Source organism: Arachis ipaensis, chromosome B6, assembly GCF_059453495.1.
Source record: "Arachis ipaensis isolate K30076 ecotype BB chromosome B6, ASM5945349v1, whole genome shotgun sequence".
Lineage (NCBI taxonomy): Eukaryota > Viridiplantae > Streptophyta > Magnoliopsida > Fabales > Fabaceae > Arachis > Arachis ipaensis.
In genome coordinates this window covers 64425706-64448594 of record NC_142441.1, presented here as the reverse complement: position 1 = coordinate 64448594, position 22889 = coordinate 64425706, and the positions used below count along the sequence as shown (strand labels likewise).

The 22889-nt window shown below is 35.4% G+C and overlaps 2 long non-coding RNA genes across 5 annotated transcripts; both read right to left on the bottom strand.

Annotated features, from left to right (window-relative positions):
- Positions 1-6521: 6521 nt before the first annotated feature.
- LOC107648770 (uncharacterized) lies at positions 6522-17063 on the bottom strand. Of its 4 annotated transcripts, XR_002348806.2 has the most exons (3): positions 16002-17034; positions 7192-7249; positions 6522-6805 (listed from the first exon to the last, which is right to left on the bottom strand). It is a non-coding gene; the product is annotated as an uncharacterized LOC107648770 (long non-coding RNA). The 4 variants fall into 4 exon arrangements; XR_002348805.2 differs by lacking the exon at positions 7192-7249 and having other exon boundaries at positions 16002-17063; XR_015886149.1 differs by lacking the exon at positions 6522-6805 and having other exon boundaries at positions 7037-7249; positions 16002-17063.
- On the bottom strand, positions 10123-11512 carry LOC148556227 (uncharacterized). The gene is made up of 2 exons (XR_015886150.1): positions 10620-11512; positions 10123-10498 (listed from the first exon to the last, which is right to left on the bottom strand). It is a non-coding gene; the product is annotated as an uncharacterized LOC148556227 (long non-coding RNA).
- Positions 17064-22889: the final 5826 nt, after the last annotated feature.

Sequence of the window (22889 nt, the reverse complement as noted above, 5' to 3'; positions counted from 1 at the left end):
AGAAATGAAGATGGAAGCAGTAAATGAAAACTTTGATTCAAATCCCAATTTCTGAAATTATGCAGACAAGCAAAACAAAGAGAAATCTCAAAGGGAGATTGAAACAGAATTTCTTCAATTCTCAACCCAAGATTCAAAACGAAATTGAAAACTAAGAGAGAGCTCTCAAATCCTAATGCTCCCTAGTGGAGCCAGCCTCCTCACAAATATGAAAATGATGCCTTATATAGGCTTTACAAAATGGAAATGAAATTAAAAATAAATTACAATTAAATGAAATTCCTATTTTATCTATTTCTTGTGCCTTTGAGTGATGATCATGGGCCTTTGCTCTTGGTGGAATTGGGTTGAAAGATGCCTTGGTTGATTGCTCTTGAAGTTTGGAGAAGAACCGAAGTGAACCAATTGAACCGGTTTTGAGGTTAGCAAAAGTTGGACCAAAAGTTTGAGCCAAAGTTAGGGGTCTAACTTTGGCTCCAACTTTTCATATCAGTTGGCACATTTTTCAGGTTTGGACGTTGGTGCCAACGTTAGGGGTCTAACTTTGACCCTAACGTTGGCCTCCCTTATGCACATTTATGGGGCCAACTTTGTCCTCTTGTCATGTTGCCAATTTTATGCCCAATATAGACTATCATATATGGTTGGAAAGCTCTGAATGTCAGCTTTCTAACCCACTTGGAATCACTTCAATTGGACATCTACAACTCAAGTTATGATCATTTGAAGAGGGCATGGTCGCTGGCTTTGGTGTGCAGCGTTTGAGGTAACGTTAGCCCTCAAACGTTGGCGAAAACGCCAGTTCTGGAGGCTCAAATGTATTGTCCACCCCATCCTATTATACATTGTTGGAAAGCCCTGGATGTCTACTTTCCAATGCCGTTGGGAGCACATTATTTGGAGCTCTACAGCTCGAGTTATACTCCTTTGAAGGTGCAGAGGTCAGTTGGCCTCACTGCAGGTTGCCACCATGTTCGTTTATGCACATTGCGGGGCAGTTTTCTCCCTCAATTTTAGTGTCCACCATGCAGTGCCATATATGTTTGGAACGCTCTTGATTCCTACTTTCCAATGCTTCTTGAATCACCTCATTTGGAGCTCTGTAGCTCAAGTTATTCTTGTTGGAAGTATACCCCTTGTATGCCTTGTGGTGTGTGGCGCCAACGTTAGCCTCCAAGTTAGGGGGCTAACGTTGGCGCAAACGTTGGCTCCTTCCCCCTTTGTAATTCATGTGCCAACGTTAGTGTCAAAGTTAGACCCCTAACGTTGGCACCAACGTTGGATGGCCAGGGAGGAAGTTTCTCTTGCCAACGTTAGCCTCCAAGTTAGGGGGCTAACGTTGGCTCAAACGTGGGGAGCCCAGGGAGAATTCTTCATGCCTAACGTTAGCCTTCAAGTTAGGGGTCTAACTTTGAGGCTAACTTTAGGTCCAACCTTTTGCTTCATGGTTCAATTTCACTTATTCCATTGTCCTCTCTTCACTCCTAGCCATTCCTCTTTGCTTCAACCTTTCTCCAAGCTTTCTTCACCTATCATTAATCAACCAAACTAATCAAAGCTATGCTCAAAATCATGAGATCTTCATTCTTTCTTAATATGCAACAAATATAGCACAAAACCTCATGAAATGGCATGAATTCATATATGGTTGGTTCAATCAAGGGAAACATGAAAATCTACCCAATTGGCTTGCTTATGGCTCAAGAAAGTGCATAATTCAATTGAAAACGAAAGAAAAAGGCTAGTTAAAATAGGCTAAGATGACTTGTCATCAGTCGCAAACACCGTTGCGGGGGAAGACCAGAGCCGAGGCAAGGAGCAGCACCGAGAGGAAGAGAAGGGAGCTGCGCCACATCGTCGTCCAGCCACTGTCCGACCCGCCATCACCAGCGTTTCGCTACCGTCGCTGCAGAGGCCAAATGCCATCAAACTTTCTGCCACCAACTTGGGGTCCGTCGTTGTCAAGACCGTTAGGAGAGAGAGACATGGCCGAACCTGTGCGTCCGAGAGAGAAGGGTGGATGCTGTTCGCACTGTCGTACCATCACCACGGCCAGGATCCGTCGCCACCACCGTGAGCCGTCGCTGTTGTCTTAGTGGTCGCCATCACCATGAGTAAAGTCTGCTGCTGGTATTAGTTGAGACTGCCGAAGTTGCTGTTTTGATTCAGATGCAATTCGTGCTAGTTCCTGCTCACCGTTGTCCTTTGTTCTGCCTCTGCTTTTGATTTTTGCAGTACCAGAACCTCTGCCACCATGGGTATTGTTGTTGGGGTCACTGGGAACCAATGTTGGAGCTGCCCTTAATGATTCTGATTCTGCTACGTAAGTTCTGAGATGCTGTCTTGTTGCTGGAGGAAGAGAACTCATATAAAAAATGTCATCGGGGCTGCTGTTTGGTTTGATTACCTTGTTAATGCGACATTGAGGTAGGGGATTTATTTCAAAATTAATAGTTTTAACTTATGAATGCCAATGAGTTTAGTGAGTAATTGCAAATAATTCATAATTATGATTAATTGATAGAAATAAGCTTGATTGATTTGAGATTGTGAAATTTGGATTAAGTTTGGTATTGAGATGATTTTCTAGTATTTCAATTAATTTATTGATTTTAGAGTGTGGCTATGAATATCATTGGGTGTTTTTGTTGTGAGTGATTGATTAATTGATAAGATTAATTCTGGTTGAGGCTATGATTGATATTAGTTTTCTGATTTTGATGTAATTGTTGAAAATTCTGATTTTATGTGATTATGCTAAATTGGTTGAGTTGTGGCTATATTCTAATTATTGAGAATAAGTGCTTGCTGTTGATTTTATTTATCTGATATATATGAATGACTGTGAATTTGACTTGTGACTGGCTGAAATTCATTTTGGTGGTTATTGAAGGATTAGAACTTAAAGGATTAAACTGTCTTGAGAACCTGATTTTCTAAAATAATATAGTAACTTTAAGAGTATATAAATAATTGTGTAAAGGCTGGACTAATTTTCTGTGTCATGATTTATTGATTCTGGCTGTGGCTGTGAACTGTGACTACTTTTGTGGTTGTTATGGTAATGATCAGTGGTTTGCTTATTTTACTTAATCCTAATTAGTTAGGCTAGCTATGAGTACGTTATGTTTGTGCTTTGATTATAGTAATATGTGAATTGAGGATTGCTTGGTGAACGTTTGCTGGAGATTCTGATTTTGCTTGTAGGCAATACATTGGATGTTGAATTAGTTGTTGATAAGCTAGTTTGAACTTGTGAATTGTAAAGAGATCATAAATCAATTGTTAATTTAATTCCTTAAAATCTAAATTGTAAACTAATGCAGTTATTTTAAAAGTATAAAGATAATTTATAATAATTGGAAACTATATGAAGCTAAATTCTTGGGTGAACATAATAGTTGATTATAGGAGAACCAAGATTTTGTGAATAATACGTATTTTTGTGTGTTTTGGTGTCAATGTTGCTAAAATTCTGGTTAAGTTGGGTGATAAGGTGTTTGGATATTTGGGAATGAGGAACTGTTAGTCTTTTGGTTAACATAATTTATGAATTAATGAGTTTGAAGTTGGATTGATGATGGATTATGTGGAAATTGCGAATTGTGGATTTTCTGATTGATTGAGAACCTTTTATTTGATACTTGTTGAGAAAAGGCAGATGAATAGTTGAGAAAGAGGGAACCCGTAAGGGTGGCTAAGTCCGAGTTTTAGGGGAGGTGCTGCCGAAATTTTATAAAATCTGAGGCTTTGTTTGAAATATTATTTTAAAATGTTTGGATTTGGGAAATTATATTATTTGATTCTGATTTACTAAGAAAAGAAGTGAATTATGCTTTTCGGTTTTATTCATTGGGAAAAAATATTATGTTTAAGATGGATTTATTACGAAAAGGATTCCGTTTTGAGTTGATTTATTAAGAATAGAAAGAAACATGTTTTGAGTTTGATTTAATATGAAAAGAGTTATGTTTTAGTTTTGAAATAAAGGATGATCTTTTTAGAAGTTTGGTGAAATAATAATATTTGAATTTGAATGGTAAAGAGAGATGGTTTTTGAGTCTTTGGGAAGTTAGTAAACTTGAAAAAGAGTTTTATTTGGTTATTTTTAGTAAGAGGGTGATGTTTTGAAAAGTATTTAGCGAATTTAAAATAAATGATTTTCTTGAGTCTTTTGAAAGAAAATTAAACTAGAAAATAGTTTTAAAATTGGTTCGAGTTAAGAGGTTGCAAAAGTGGAAGTCGTAAAGTTTGTACAACATGATTGAATAAAGAGAGAGAGAGAGAGATATTGTATAAGAATATGTAACTGGAGATGAATAACGAGAATAATAACTTATGATGATAATTACAATGATTTTTTTGAGGAAAGGTATTCAGTTTATGAAATTATTGGCAAGGACGTGGGTTTTGTCCCGCTTGTGTATTTATGATTATAAAAGAGAATAAAAAGCAGAGGACCTGTTGAAAGGTCATTTGTTGCTTGAGGCAACCCAAGAGATGTGTTTATTCATTTGTTGCGTTAAGGCAACACCGGATATACTTGTATGAAGATCTACTGCGTAAAGGCAGTCAGATAGATGGTAGTACGACCACTGAGAACGCTTTCCTGCGGTACAGATCCATATTTTAATTCTGTAAGGCAGAGGGGTTATTTCCTGCTACAGAAGTACCGTAACCACCTGTTCCATTTCTGTAGTGGCAGAGGGGTTATTTCCTGTATACAGAAGGTGTGTCGGCATACATCCCTGCAGTGGCAGATGTGTTATTTCCTGTGTGCAGTGGACCCTGTGGTGGCAGAGGGGTTTTTTCCTGTACACAGGGGTATAGCCAACTGGAAAGCCTTACCTGGTCAAAGGACCCCGGTTAACGTCGGGAGCGGGTCTGTAACCGACAAATGAGCTCATTACCTGCACTAGGGGTAGACATGCATCATTCTTGTTTGCGCATTTGCATTTGATTGGGTTTGCTCATTGTACTTCCCTGTGATTGTGCTGTTTGCCTTGTTGTGACTTGTTTGTATGTTGAACTGAATCTCTTGCTTGCACTATTAGTTTGTGAATGTATTAAATTGATTAAGAATTGATGTTTTGATTGAGAATTAATTATGTGACTGATAGATGGTTAATGTGACTAGTTTCATATTTAAAATTTGTTTGAGTTTAAATATTTTGAAGGAGGTAATTAATTAGCTAAAGTAAAACCAAAAGTATTTTCAAAAAGGTTTGATAGAAATATAGTTTCCTTGAGTATGTTAATTATTTGTATTTTATTTCATTACTTTTACGGCATTCCCATTCCCTACTGAGAACGTGTGGTTTGTTCTCACCCCAAAATCCTCCACCTTTTCAGTGATACAGGTTCGAAGACTCAGTTTGAAGCTGCGGGCGATTGTTAGACTTTATTTATGAGTTAAGTTTTTGAGTTAGGTTATTTTCATAGAATTCCCTCGCCCTTGTTACTTTAGTTTTTATTTTATACAGAGGGATAGGATTTGTATCTAAGTTTTATTTGAAATCTTTTGTATGACAGATAGTATTATTAGTAATTATGTGATTATTATTACTTGGTGATGTTTGCTACATGATTTTAATTAATAAAAACAATTTTTTTCTAGAATTTTCCATAAAACTGAATCGCGATATCGAACTAAAGGCTCAATAGTAAATAGTTAATAAAGGAAAGCAGGTTGGTAACGCCTTACCTTCGGTACGATCATGACGTTCTGGAAGTTGGGTCGTTACATAAAGCACGCTCCATGGCTTGGAACCAGTGATCTGCTTCAGTAGGATTTGTGGATCCTCAGAAAATTGGCGGATGAACCTTGAGGAACGTCGCCAAGGTCATCGGAACTCCTTCTGTGTTATCGCCGTTACCCTTAGCATTATCATTGGCATTTTCTTCTCCGTTTCCATTGCCATTCCCCGCCGGTTGGCCTAACCTCTGCACAGCTTGCAGAGTCGCAGTAGCATTAGCTTCCATGGTATTAGCAAGATTCGCCATTGCCGCCATGAATTCGGCATGATTATCAACTGGTTGCTCATTCCTACTTTCCCGGGTACGTGCCCGACCTCGCCCGCGAGTGGCCATGTAGGGTTCCTGTCTACACCAAACAATCGATATCAAGGTGATCAGTCTCAATATCAAAAGTCTAGTGCTTCAATTATCCCAAACAGGAACTCACAAACAAGCATGCTATGAACATATCAAGTAGATAACCTAATAGCGTCAAAGAAAAGACACACAGAGTATGCAATGAAGCACAATCGGTCCATCCCTCATGCTCACGAGGACGAACCGCTCTGATACCACTAAATGTAACACCCTAATTACCCTAAGCCTTACCTTGCACCGTAAAGCAAAGGTTAATCAGAGATTACGACATTTCTAAAGCTCATACGTATAATATATAGAAGAAATAATATAATCTAGAAGCCCAATGAAAGATATAGCTCAAAAACAGGATTTCAAAAGCGCAAAACGTACTAACGAAGCTACTATCTTAAGGCACAAGAAACAGATGAGATATAACAATATATAATTATATAATATCATAGGAAACTAGCCTCGACTCGCAGAGTTTAAGCCGGCTAGCCAAATACCAGTATACAAAACCATACAGAATTACAACTGTTTAAAAACAGCTTATGCAAGTTTTTCTCTCATAATACAAGCCTCTAGGATAAACAAAATACAAAAGAGAGATGTATAAACAAGATAAAACAAAAAGAATCCAAAAGAATCCAGAATCCTCCACTTCTGTCACCATCCAAAATAACTCACCGAGGTGGGTTGTGACCTGCATCTGAAAAACACAATAGAAATATGGTATAAGAACTGGAGGTTCTCAGTATGGTAACTGTAATGACGCAACTCCCAGTACGTCATGATCGTACCGAAAGTAAAGAATTACAAACCTGCTTTCCTTTAATAACTATTTACTATTAAGCCTTTAGTTCGATATCGCGATTCAATTTTAGTAAAAATACCAGAAATTTTTGCTTTTGTTTATCAAAATCATATATCAAACATTTCAAGTAATAATAATCACATAGTTATTAATAATAGTAATATTATACAAAAGAATTTAAATAAAATTCAGGTACAACTCTTATCCCTCTGCATAAAATAAAACCTTAAGCAGTAAGGGCGAGGGAATTCTATGAAAGAATCTCAAGTCATAAACTTAACTCATAAATAAATTCTAAAATCGCCCGCAGCTTCAAACTGAATCTTCAAACCTGTGTCACTGAAAGGGTGGAAGATTTTGGGGTGAGAACAAACCACACGTTCTCAGTAGGGAATGGGAATGCCGTAAAAGTAATGATTAACGTGCAAATAATTAACTTTGCTTAATAAACCATCTTAGTCAAACCTTTTGAAGTACTTTTTAATATTACTTTAGATAAATAATTACTTTCTTTAAATTTCTAAACCCAAAATAGATCTCAATCACAATTTGTCATATTAAATATCTTTTAGCCACATAATTGAATCTCAATCACAATTGATTCTCAGTCACAACAAACAGTTATTAATCAGTTCTATATATTCACAGACTACTAGCACAAGTAAGAAACTCAATTCAACAGACAAACAAATCACAATAAAACAAACAACACAATCGCAGAGAAATAATACAAGCAAACACAACCAAAAGCAAATGCACAACCAATATGATGCATGTCTGTCCTAAGCAGGCCATGAGCTCACGTGTCGGTTTACACCCTACAGCCCGACAATACTTAGGAACAAGTCCCAGATATGGCTTCCCTTTGTGTCCTTAGTGCATATGTGTCGGTGGTAAGAATACCACTCCTTCGTGACTACCAGCAGTCGGTGCAAAGCCCGACCCCATAATATACGCACAAGGGGAAACAGTGATCCTCAGTTCGTGGACGTCCCTGAGATCAATTCACAAACAAAACAGAGATCTTCAGTTCGTGGGTTATACCCGAGATCAATACACAATAACATAGTGATCTTCAGTTCGTGGGTTATACCCGAGATCAACATACAACAATTCATGGGTTATTCCCATAATCAATGATTATCAGTCCGTGGGTTTTTCCCGCATATAAAATAAATAACAATCTATAGGTTTCCCCGAGATCAATGATCATTCAGTTCGTGGGTACTTCCCGATTTTAACCAATTATCAATTCGTGGGCTTTTCCCCCGTAGTTAAACAACTAACAGTTCGTGGGATTTTTCCATCTTTTATCACTTTTCATTATCCTTTCTAAAATGCAACAATCCACATATCAATTCGTTATTCTCTTTTTCCCTTTGAGTTCTTAACATTTTTCTTTAAACCTTTCTTAACTTTCTCAGGCATTTATCCATAAAAATCTTAACCATCAAGCCAGTCATAATCTCTACTTTAGCAATCTTGACTCAAGCCAACTTTAAAACTACTTTTCAGTTTGGTTTTCTATCGAAAGACTCAAGAAAAATCATTTATTCTAAATTCATTAAACACTTTTCAAAACATAACCTCTCTTTGGAAATAATCGAATAGAACTCTTTCTCAAGTTCACTAACTTCACAAAGACTCAAAAATCATCTCTCTCTTTACTATTCAAATTCAAATATTATAAATTCATCAAACTTCTAAAAAGTAAACCATTATTTCAAGCTTAAAACATAATTCTTTTCATATTGAATCAATCTCAAAACATAGTTTCTTTCTTAAATAGTTTAATTTTGAAACATAAACCTTTCTCTCGTAAATTGAATTCAAAATAGAATTATTCTTTTCTTAACTAAATAAAACTTAAATAATCATTTTTCCAAATCCAAATCTTCTAAAATAACTTTTCAAATAAAACTTTAGATTTTATAAAATTTCGACAGCACCTCCCCTAAAACTCGGACTTAGCCACCCTTACGAGTTCCCTCTTTCTCAACAATTCAACAATCCTTTCTCAACAATTATCAAATACAAGATTCTCAAGCAACCAGAAAATCCACAATTCGCAATTCTCACATAATCCAACAATCCAGTTTTCATCTCATCATTTCGTAACTAAATTCATAAGTCATAGAATCCTTTCAAATTAAACTCAATCAATTCTCCATCCATTTATCAGCAACTCCCATAACAGATTCTCAATAATTATCTCATCATAATTCAGTTTAAGAACTAACATCCTTTCACCAATTAAAATCAGAATTTCACCCAGTCATCATTTATTTTAAAAGTAAACCAGTCTAACTTTAAAAACTCATAACTAATTTTTTTCCAAAACTATTCTTCAATCAGTCACCAACCAAATCCACTAACGTTACAATATATCAAATAACCAGCACATCATTTAATTCAATATAAATCCGTCAAAGATCAGAATTTCAGTCAATTTGCAACCATCAAGCAAACCAGCCTATGGCAACCAGCTCAACATAATCAAATAACAGGATTCTCAGTAATTCCAAACAATCAGAAAATCGGTAACAGTTACAACCTCAAATCAAAATCAATATCATCAATTAATCACTTACAACCATGAAACCGGCCACAATCACAGCCAAGTCAGAATCAATAAATCATGACACAGAAAATTAGTCTAACCATTACAAAATTATTTATATACTCTTAAAATTTACTATATTATTTCAGAAAATCAGGTTCTCAAGACAGTTTAATCCTTTAAGTTCTAATCCTTCAATAACCACCAAAATGAATTTCAGCCAGTCAGAAGTCAAATTCATAGCCATTCATATATATTAGATAACTAAAATCAACAGTAAGCACTTATTCTCAATAATTAGAATATAGCCACATCTTAACCAATTTAGCATAATCACCTAAAATCAGAATTTTCAACAATTACATCAAAATCAGAATCTCAACCAATTCATCGCAGAATCAATAATCCAGTCACATTTCACAACCGCATCTAATTTCAATTATAATTCAAAGTAACCACAACCCCATTTCAACCAATTCAGCAATATCACATAAAATTAAAATTGTCAACAAATACATTATAATCAGAAAACCAATATCAGTCATAGCATTGACCAATCACAATTCAAACCCAATTCATCAATCATCAACATGTCAGTTTTTCTCAATAAGTAACTCAACATATTTTCAATTCAGTAAGTAACACAAGCTTAATCACCATCCACTACCATATTTAATTCAAATCATAACTCAGAAAAATTGCAATAGCTAATGATTCTCAAACACATTTCAAGTCATTCATGTAAATTAAGAAGTCCTTAACTAATATTAACCATTTGCACTTATCTAATTAACTTTTTAGGCATTCTAAATTAAAAATGTTAAATCCCCTACCTCGACTAGCCAGAATTCGATAATCAAACACAACACAGCCTTCTTTTATTTTTAATTTGCTGTGGCAACAACAACCTTGAACCGAACTAACAGCAGTGACATTTCTGATCACTTCTCAGCAGCAGCAGTGGCATGAACTAATCAATTCAGAACTAGAATAGCACTCTTGACAAGCACCAACAACCTCGGTGGCAGCTGCGGTGGTGCAGAGTAACTCACAGTGATAATTTTGTTTAATACAAACAGTCTCAATGACAGGCTTCACAGTAGAGACAAATTGGGCGACAAGGAAGACTCAAAAACAGGGTAAGCTTACCAAAATAGTAGTAGTTCCAACGGTGGTTTCCGATGGCGATGGCGGCGTGCAACTTCACGGTGGACCACACTCGCGGCAGCAATGATAGTCACAGTGCATCCTCTATCTCGCGGTTCTGCCTCCCTTCCTCCACGCCTCTGGTAGCGACGGCCAAGGCTTCAGGGACGACTTCATTCATCACCTCTTCTCTCTCGCATCTTCGGCCTCTCTCACTCTCCTCTGTTCGCAATTCACGGCGGCGATAGAAGCTTTATCGACAGCGACGCAGTAACGGTGAGGGAACACCGATCTCTGACGGCGACGGCAATACTTCCTGCGATGAGCGCTAGCAGCGACGGCGGCGAAACGGGTTGGGCGCAACGATGATGCTCTTCGCAGCTCCACGAACGGGTTACAGCAGACACAGAAGCGTGGGTAAGGCTGGGCGACGCTGGGGATGGTGGCGACGGCGTAGCAGGGCCTGACGAACGAAGGCGGCGACGGTGCCAAGCCCCCTCCGGCGACGCTTCCCTCTTCTCTCGGATCCCACTCTCTTTGTGTGCTTCTTCTTCAGTTCTGTGTGAATGAGTTTTACGTTTAGGAAAGGAAAGGGGGAAACTGGGGGTGTGGCTGAGGGGTGAGGAAGTTAGGGTTAGGGTTTCTGGGATTTGAGAATTAGGGTTTCTGATTCAATTTGGGAATTAGGGTTAGAAATTAGGGATTTTATAAAATAATAAGGATAGGTATAAATAGATATTTTGATAAAATTGAAGGGTAGAGTAATTTTAAAATCAAATATACTTTATTAAAAATTTTTAGGAACATTATTTACCATCATATTGCTAAGTTCAATTAATTATTTCTAATTTACATTATAAAATGAACAAGTTAATTATATTTTGTAAAGTACAATTTAAATTCAAATATCAATTTTCTAGATTAAATTATATAAATCTCTATTATTTTTCTATCTCCGAAACTTTAATTTCAATTTATAAAATAACCAATTATAATAAAAATTGTGTATAAATATTAACTAGCTTAAAAATAAAGTATTTATAAAAATTAATCTAATAATTTCTAGTAAATTAATTCCTAAGAGTTCAAATTAATAACATAATTCATTCAAAATAGAATTTTATTTAAATTAAATTATACAATTCTTCTTATTTTTCAATTATCAAAATTATAATTTCAATTATACCAAATATCTAAAAAAGATTATATAAAAATTCTAATTAATTTAAACTTCAATTATCATGAAACTCTATTTACTTACCTTTAGCAAAATAATTTTCCTAAAATAAAATTATCAGCAAATAAAATAAATCACAAATAACTAATTATTTGATTTTCAAAAACTATGGTTGTTACATTCTACCCACCTTAGAAAAATTTTCGCCCTCGAAAATTGCTAGAATAAAATAAGTTCAAACTTAAATCAAAGAAAACAGAATATATGAACAGAAACATAGGCATTATCAAAGATGAATATTCAAAGAGTCAGATTCATAGACAAGCAAAGGTATATAAGAATGACAGAGTATGGTTGGGAACAATCAAACTAGAGAAAAAGATGGCAATGAAAGCAACGAAGAAAAAAGATGACACGAGTTCATGTGGCACGAATAAAGATTATACGTCGAATTGAAGCTAACTTCATAACCTCTAACGCTCCCAAACCCCGTGAATCGCATTACCTATTACTTCTATTTCGTCTATGATAACCTGTTAGTGTTGCCATGTACATAAATCATTAGTATTAAGTTGGCCAGACCTAATACCATGAAATATGAAATGGTAAACTAACAGCGTTAATCATCAGCCAATCATGCATATAAAACACAAACTCTTGTTACCAGAACAACTCACAAAGCATGACAGACACTCAGAGTATGCAATGAAGCATAGTCAGTCCATTCCCAAGGCTCTAACAGGAACGAACTGCTCTGATACTATATTGTAACGACCCAACTCCCAGTACGTCATGATCGTACAGAAAGTAAGGAGTTACCAACCTGCTTTCCTTTATTAACTATTTACTATTAAGCCTTTAGTTCGATATCGCGATTCAATTTTAGTAAAAATACCAGAAATTTTTGCTTTTGTTTATCAAAATCATATATCAAACATTTCAAGTAATAATAATCACATAGTTATTAATAATAGTAATATTATACAAAAGAATTTAAATAAAATTCAGGTACAACTCTTATCACTCTGCATAAAATAAAACCTTAAGCAGTAAGGGCGAGGGAATTCTATGAAAGAATCTCAAGTCATAAACTTAACTCGTAAATAAATTCTAGAATAGCCCGCAGCTTCAAACTGAATCTTCAAACCTGTGTCACTAAAAGGGTGGAAGATTTTGGGGTGAGAACAAACCACACGTTCTCAGTAGGGAATGGGAATGCCGTAAAAGTAATGATTAACATGCAAATAATTAACTTTGCTTAATAAACCATCTTAGTCAAACCTTTTGAAGTACTTTTTAATATTACATTAGATAAATAATTACTTTCTTTAAATTTCTAAACCCAAAATAGATCTCAATCACAATTTGTCATATTAAATATCTTTTAGCCACATAATTGAATCTCAGTCACAATTGATTCTCAGTCACAACAAACAGTTATTAATCAGTTCTATATATTCACAGACTACTAGCACAAGTAAAAAACTCAATTCAACAGACAAACAAATCACAATAAAACAAACAACACAATCGCAGAGAAGTAATACAAGCAAACACAACCAAAAGCAAATGCACAACCAATATGATGCATGTCTGTCCTAAGCAGGCCATGAGCTCACGTGTCGGTTTACACCCTACAGCCCGACATTACCTAGGAACAAGTCCCAGATATGGCTTCCCTTTGTGTCCTTAGTGCATATGTGTCGGTGGTAAGAATACCACTCCTTCGTGACTACCGGCAGTCGGCACAAAGCCCGACCCCATAATATACGCACAAGGGGAAACAGTGATCTCAGTTCGTGGGCGTCCCCGAGATCAATTCACAAACAAAATAGAGATCTTCAGTTCGTGGGTTATACCCGAGATCAATACACAATAACATAGTGATCTTCAGTTCGTGGGTTATACCCGAGATCAACATACAACAATTCATGGGTTATTCCCGTAATCAATGATTATCAGTCCGTGGGTTTTTCCCGCATATAAAACAAATAACAATCTATAGGTTTCCCCGAGATCAATGATCATTCAGTTCGTGGGTACTTCCCGATTTTAACCAATTATTAATTCGTGGGCTTTTCCCCCGTAGTTAAACAACTAACAGTTCGTGGGGTTTTTCCGCCTTTTATCAATTTTCATTATCCTTTCTAAAACGCAACAATCCACATATCAATTCGTCATTCTCTTTTTCCCTTTGAGTTCTTAACATTTTTCCTTAAATCTTTCTTAACTTTCTCAGGCATTTATCCATAAAAATCTTAACCATCAAGCCAGTCATAATCTCTACTTTAGCAATCTTGACTCAAGCCAACTTTAAAACTATTTTTCAGTTTGGTTTTCTATCGAAAGACTCAAGAAAAATCATTTATTCTAAATTCATTAAACACTTTTCAAAACATAACCTCTCTTTGGAAATAATCGAATAGAACTCTTTCTCAAGTTCACTAACTTCACAAAGACTCAAAAATCATCTCTCTCTTTACTATTCAAATTCAAATATTATAAATTCATCAAACTTCTAAAAAGTAAACCTTTATTTCAAGCTTAAAACATAATTCTTTTCATATTGAATCAATCTCAAAACATAGTTTCTTTCTTAAATAGTTTAATTTTGAAACATAAACCTTTCTCTCGTAAATTGAATTCAAAATAGAATTATTCTTTTCTTAACTAAATAAAACTTAAATAATCATTTTTCCAAATCCAAATCTTCTAAAATAACTTTTCAAATAAAACTTCAGATTTTATAAAATTTTGACAGCACCTCCCCTAAAACTCAGACTTAGCCACCCTTACGGGTTCCCTCTTTCTCAACAATTCAACAATCCTTTCTCAACAATTATCAAATACAAGATTCTCAAGCAACCAGAAAATCCACAATTCGCAATTCTCACATAATCCAACAATCCAGTTTTCATCTCATCATTTCGTAACTAAATTCATAAGTTATAGAATCCTTTCAAATTAAACTCAATCAATTCTCCATCCATTTATCAGCAACTCCCATAACAGATTCTCAATAATTATCTCATCATAATTCAGTTTAAGAACTAACATCCTTTCACCAATTAAAATCAGAATTTCACCCAGTCATCATTTATTTTAAAAGTAAACCAGTCTAACTTTAAAAACTCATAACTAATTTTTTTCCAAAACCATTCTTCAATCAGTCACCAACCAAATCCACTAACGTTACAATATATCAAATAACCAGCACATCATTTAATTCAATATAAATCCGTCAAAGATCAGAATTTCAGTCAATTTGCAACCATCAAGCAAACCAGCCTATGGCAACCAGCTCAACATAATCAAATAACAGGATTCTCAGTAATTCCAAACAATCAGAAAATCGGTAACAGTTACAACCTCAAATCAAAATCAATATCATCAATTAATCACTTACAACCATGAAACCGGCCACAATCACAGCCAAGTCAGAATCAATAAATCATGACACAGAAAATTAGTCTAACCATTACAAAATTATTTATATACTCTTAAAATTTACTATATTATTTCAGAAAATCAGGTTCTCAAGACAGTTTAATCCTTTAAGTTCTAATCCTTCAATAACCACCAAAATGAATTTTAGCCAGTCAGAAGTCAAATTCACAGCCATTCATATATATTAGATAACTAAAATCAACAGTAAGCACTTATTCTCAATAATTAGAATATAGCCACATCTTAACCAATTTAGCATAATCACCTAAAATCAGAATTTTCAACAATTACATCAAAATCAGAATCTCAACCAATTCATCGCAGAATCAATAATTCAGTCACATTTCACAACCGCATCTAATTTCAATTATAATTCAAAGTAACCACAACCCCATTTCAACCAATTTAGCAATATCACATAAAATCAGAATTGTCAACAAATCCATTAAAATCAGAAAACCAATATCAGTCATAGCATTGACCAATCACAATTCAAACCCAATTCATCAATCATCAACATGTCAGTTTTTCTCAATAAGTAACTCAACATATTTTCAATTCAGTAAGTAACACAAGCTTAATCACCATCCACTACCATATTTAATTCAAATCATAACTCAGAAAAATTGCAATAGCTAACCATTCTCAAACACATTTCAAGTCATTCATGTAAATTAAGAAGTCCTTAACTAATATTAACCATTTGCACTTATCTAATTAACTTTTTAGGCATTCTAAATTAAAAACGTTAAATCCCCTACCTCGACTAGCCGGAATTCGATAATCAAACACAACACAGCCTTCTTTTATTTTTAATTCGCAGTGGCAACAACAACCTTGAACCAAACTAACAGCAGTGCCATTTCTGATCACTTCTCAGCAGCAACAGTGGCATGAACTAATCAATTTAGAACCAGAATAGCACTCTTTACAAGCACCAATGACCTCGGTGGCAGCTGCGGCGGTGCAGAGTAACTCACAGTGATAATTTTGTTTAATACAAATAGTCTCAATGACAGGCTTCACAGTAGAGACAAATTGGGCGACAAGGAAGACTCAAAAACAGGGTAAGTTTACCAAAATAGTGGTAGTTCCAACGGTGGTTTCCGATGGCGATGGCGGCGTGCAACTTCACGGTGGACCACACTCGCAGCAGCAATGATAGTCACAGTGCATCCTCTATCTCACGGTTCTGCCTCCCTTCCTCCACGCCTCTGGTAGCGACGGCCAAGGCTTCAGGGACGACTTCATTCATCACCTCTTCTCTCTCGCATCTTCGGCCTCTCTCACTCTCCTCTGTTCGCAATTCACGGCGGCGATAGAAGCTTTATCGACAGCGACGCAGTAACGGTGAGGGAACACCGATCTCTGACGGCGACGGCAATACTTCCTGCGATGAGCGCTAGCAGCGACGGCGGCGAAACGGGTTGGGCGCAACGATGATGCTCTTCGCAGCTCCACGAACGGGTTACAGCAGACACAGAAGCGTGGGTAAGGCTGGGCGACGCTGGGGATGGTGGCGACGGCGTAGCAGGGCCTGACGAACGAAGGCGGCGACGGTGCCAAGCCCCCTCCGGCGACGCTTCCCTCTTCTCTCGGATCCCACTCTCTTTGTGTGCTTCTTCTTCAGTTCTGTGTGAATGAGTTTTACGTTTAGGAAAGGAAAGGGGGAAACTGGGGGTGTGGCTGAGGGGTGAGGAAGTTAGGGTTAGGGTTTCTGGGATTTGAGAATTAGGGTTTCTGATTCAATTTGGGAATTAGGGTTAGAAATTAGGGATTTTATAAAATAATAAGGATAGGTATAAATAGATATTTTGATAAAATTGAAGGGTAGAGTAATTTTAAAATCAAATATACTTTATTAAAAATTTTTAGGAACATTATTTATCATCATAATTCTAAGTTCAATCAATTATTTCTAATTTACATTATAAAATGAACAAGTTAATTATATTTTGTAAAGTACAATTTAAATTCAAATATCAATTTTCTAGATTAAATCATATAAATCTCTATTATTTTTCTATCTCCGAAACTTTAATTTCAATTTATAAAATAACCAATTATAATAAAAATTGTGTATAAATATTAACTAGCTTAAACATAAAGTATTTATAAAAATTAATCTAATAATTTCTAGTAAATTAATTCCTAAGAGTTCAAATTAATAACATAATTCATTCAAAATAGAATTTTATTTAAATTAAATTATACAATTCTTCTTATTTTTCAATTATCAAAATTATATTTTCAATTATACCAAATATCTAATAAAGATTATATAAAAATTCTAATTAATTTAAACTTCAATTATCATGAAACTCTATTTAGTTACCTTTAGCAAAATAATTTTCCTAAAATAAAATTATCAACAAATAAAATAAATCACAAATAACTAATTATTTGATTTTCAAAAACTAGGGTTGTTACAGTAACAGTGCCCAGTGATGTAGGATATAAGACCCCGGGACGCCAAAGGCAATCCTAAGCTCTATATCCATCACAAGATTCAAACTTAAAGCATTCTAAAACAATTAAGCATAATATAAACCTTATCATCAATAAACCGAGTAATCTATCTCAAGGGATTTCTACTCTAACCAAACACCGCTGTCCCACAGCCTTCGCCAACCTATCCTCCATATGATCCCATCGCTACCGCCTTTCGAACCTCCTCAATCCCAGCAGAAAACACAATTAATAACAATAAAAGTAATTCACAAGTAAAAGCATATAAGGCAATTAATTCAGATAGCAATTAGGCATGTTATTCAATTAGGCATACAATTACAAATCGGCAAAGCAAACAAGCAGATAGAAAATACATATGATGAATGCATGCCCTACTGGTTGTGATATCACATTGTCGGTTCAATTGCCAACCCGACACATCTCCATAGAGATGTCGCCCTTCAGATTTCTCATATGGGAACCCCCGGATCACTGTCCAGGTACCAGCGCCTGCACGCCTATAGATCCGAAAGGATGCGAGCGGGATACTCTTGCCTCAGACCTTACATCTCAACGTAAACGGGATTAACCACCATCTTTACGCCGCCCCTGCTACCTTGACAGGCGGGATTAACCACCGTCCCTGCCGGGCGCATAGCATCTCATAATCTCAATAAAAACATTATCTCAGTGGTTTTCAAAAAGCATTTTCAGTATACAGAGATCTATCATCTCAATCCGAGTCCTCGACTCATCTCCACCACTATCCATTCAAAACTCAGTTTCCAATATCAAAAGTTCATCATTCCTCATCTCATATATCAATCATCCTTCACCCAACATCAAATCATTCTCAACACGCCAGAAACCTAGGCCTCCGTTTTCTAATTTATCATTGAACCATGTTCTAGAACCTTTAAGTTTTATCCCATGTTTTAATACTCAAAACTAAGCCCAAAAATCTTAAAATGGTGTTTTAGAAGCTTACAACCTTGTAAGGAAGGTAGAATAGTAGAAAAATAAGCAAAATTTGATAAACAGGACGTGTGCGGCCGTACAGGGGTGTGTGCGTGCGCACGCCCAGGAATTTTAAAATGTGTGCGTACGCACAGGGGTTTGTGCGTACGCACAGGTTACAAAATTTTCAGAATATGTTCACTCGCACAACCTGTGTCAGCGCCCCCAACAGACTGACCTTCCCAACGTGTGCATCCGCACAGACCTGTGCGTCTGCATAGGTTGAAGTTTTTCCTTGGATATGTGCGCACACAAGCTGTGCTAGCACTGCAAACAGAACGCACTCCCCTGCCTGTGCATGTGCACAGGTGTGTGCGACTGCACAGGTCAAAATGCTCGCAGGGTGTGCGTCCGCACAAGTATGTGCGCCCGCACATACCAGAAATCATGGAATTCTGCAACTTTGTAGAATTTCATATTTTTAACACTAACTTTGAATGATCATAACTTCCTCTATAAAATTCTAAATTTCACAAACTTTATATCGATTTAATGGGTTTTCAAAGATCTTTAATTCGAAATAAATTTCAATTAGTTTCAAAAACTGAGGCAAAAGTTATGATCGAGCAAAGTTCACCAAAATCCAGTTTTTACCCAAAATCACAATTTTCTCAATTCCTTTATACAACACAACCAAACCAACTCAAACCATTAAAAAACCCCATTTTTCATCAAAATTGACCTCTTGTGTCATAGTACATCAATCATACCACCTTTTTCCCGCACATTTCATTATCCATACTTCAATATCACATATGCATCATGCTCACCAATCTTCATTATATTACCATCAATTCTCATCATCATATCAATTCACAATTCAAATTAATATTCAACAAAGCTCATTTATCCATATCCATTATATCTAACTTCATCATTTAACCATAACAACAACACCAAATTATTATACTTCATCAACACAAACAATCATCAACAACATAAAATTTTGAACCTATCATATGGGTCACTAGCCTAAGTGTCCATGAATATTATATACTACATAGAGGAAACCGAAACCATACCTTGGCCGATTCCCTTTATGCACCAAAACTTCAATTTAGCCCAAACAAGCTCCCAACCACAAACCAAGCTTTCACTTCCACTCCAATAAGCACAATTAAGTTCCAAAAGCTCCCAAAGCCAAAGTAATCAAACTATATGCATACAAATCACCTCAAATCAACCTAGGGTTCCAATTAAACATAAATTCATAAGGATTTAGTGGCTCTTACCTCTTCCAACCATTTTAGATGTCAAAACCCAAGGCTAAGCAAGGCTTAGGGCAAACCTAAACATCAAAAATCACAAAAACTCATTTAACCCCAAAGCCCTAGGAACCGAAACTTTCAAGAGTGGAACTGAGAAGATTTCGAATTTTTCTTACCAGTTTCTTATATGGGTTTTGTAGAGCTCTTCACGAGGAATGCGTAGCCGCAAACGGTGCGGCGATCGGAGCTCTCTAGCTCAAGATATGGGGGTTGGAAGATTGAGATGAATAGTGCTCAATCTCTTCTCCTCTCCTTCTTTCAATTCTGATGTGTGTGTGTTTAATGAAGGTGAAAAGGGTTCACTTAGTGTTTATATATGTTGGGCTTGGGCCCAACTTGGGCCCCGTCCAACTCATTAGCATTTTTAGCCCGTTTGGCCCAACTTCGGGCCAAACCTTTAAAATTAACGTCCGATTTTTCATTTCTAACATTTTTCTAAGGTTTTTGCTGGTTTTCACTTTTTCTCATGCGGTATTGGGCAGACTTGAACCGGTTCAACCGGTTCAATTGCCGGTTCGCAATTTTTTGCGATTTTTCACAGAAAGCACATTTTCTGACTCAGAAAGACCCACTGAGTCCGAAAATCACCTTTAAATCCTCAATTTCGCACTCTAACTTTTTGAAGTCTAATTTGGACAATTTCACTTAATTAACCGGTTGATTAGTCGCGGTTTTTACATCTTTCATGACCCACTCTTTCCTATTTGAATTTGATGCTCTAAATGATCTCCATGCCATTTACTTATGTTTTGATTTTACTCTTGCATCAAGTGTTAGTTGATATGCCCTTCGCTTATATTTCTTTCTCACTTACATGTCGTAGCTACCATGTAGTTGAGAACCCCATTCTTATTCGGCATTAGCCCCCACCTATATTCTATTTGTTTTGACATCTTTGTTTGTGGGGTTAATCTCCCTTCTTTTTTCTCTCCTTTCAGGCTGGCAACCAAGAAGGGAAAGGAAAAGCTTCTAAATAAGGCGAACAACAAGTCCCTCTGCACAATCCTTTGAAGAAGCTCATCAGTTGTGAAAACCCACCTTGGAGGAGTCCGACTCACCGGAGCCCACTTCCGATTTTGCCAAGAAATATATCAAGAGGTGGACATGGAGGTGCCCCTGTCACACCATCCTTAGGCCATTGAATGTGGCGATTCCATATCCACTTTGCTCATCTTTGAATGCACCGAGGACGGTGCGATCTTTAAGCGTGGGGAGGTCGAGGACTGACTTCCATGGGTAACTACTTCCTTTTCCAACACCAATTCCTAATCTTCTTTGTTAGTTAGATGTTGCATTTCATGATAGATTGCATGATAGTTAGAGTTTATACATATTCTACCCATTTTTTATGTTAGGACTACTTGGTTAGAGTGATGATTTCTTTTCCAAGAAACTATTTCAGGGCATTTCACTAATTTGAATTAAAAAAATTTTGTTGAACTTGCTTGAAGAATTTAATTTTGGAACATGGTTTTAGAGCTAGAACACACAAGCCTAGTGAGATTTTGAGCTTATTCAATTGGTTGCATCTTATCAACCAATATTTTGCTTTGGTGTGTGTTGTTCTCTCTAAGATTGTGATCTTTGTCTTGCTTGATTCTATATTTCCATGGTTTGATGTATGAATGCATTTATGTGATTGAGGCCTTTGTTTCACTAAAGCTCACATACCCAAATGGCCTTACCCTTTCATCATCCGTTGTAAACCATTGTTGAGCCTATTTAGCCCCATTTGTTCTTTATTTTAGCACATAAAAAAAAAGAAAAAGAAGAAAAACAAAAAGAAAAGAAAAATAAAAAGTAGAAAAAAAAGAGAAAAAAAATAATAAAAAAGAGATAAAATGCTCCAAAGTAAGTAATGGTAGCAATGCATATGAGTTGAACTCAAAATTGGGATGCATGAATATGTGGCAAAGATAGTCAATGGGTACTTAAGTTTTTCATTTTGATTACATGGATTGTCTGAGGTTAGGTGGGAAGTTTAGGTTAATCAAGGATTCAGATTTTAGTGCACTTGACTAAATACATTCCTACCTTGACCCTAACCCCATTACAACCTATGAAAAGACCTCTTGATATGTGTATTCATGCATTGAATATATGTTGATTGGTAGAATAAAAACTAGCCTTAGAAAACAAGATTAGTAGCGAATTGAGAGAATCAACCCTCAAACACTAAAGAGATTCACTACAAGAAAATGAAATATTTGTAACAAAAACTTTGTAACAAATTTAAAATTGTTACAAAAATTTTTTTTTTGTAACAAAAATTAGTAATTGTTATATAATAATGTTTTGTAACAACAACATAATTTGTTACAAAATATTTAGTTATTTTGTAACGACTTAATTTTTTGTTACAAATTATATTAGCTTTTGTAATGAATCTGTATTTTGTTGCAAAATTTTATAATATTTTGTAACAAAAGATGAAGTTGTTGCAAAAGTTCAAAATATTTTGTAAAAAAATATCCATTTATTTGTTTCAAAAACTCTAATTATTTTGTAACAAAAAATTAATTTGTCAATAAATTCAATATTGTTTGTAACAAGTTATTTGTTTGTCACAAAATACAAGAATTTTCGTCGCAAAGCATCTGTTCAGCTAATTTTTATATTAATCAAGATTCTTATGTAATGTTATTATAATTTAATATTTTGCATGATAGAGATTAAAATTCAGTAATGGAAGAATTTTATAGTTTAATTTAAGTAATTTCTATTATGAATAAATTATGGTTTATTTTATTAATTTGAATTCTTTATTTTTAGAAATTAATCTAAAGTAATTAAATTAGTTTTATGAATATTTAGAGTTAAATTAATTAATATTTTTGTAAATTTTATTATAGTTAATTATTTTATATTTTTATTTTATAATTTAAATTAAAAAGTTAATTAAACTTAGTAATA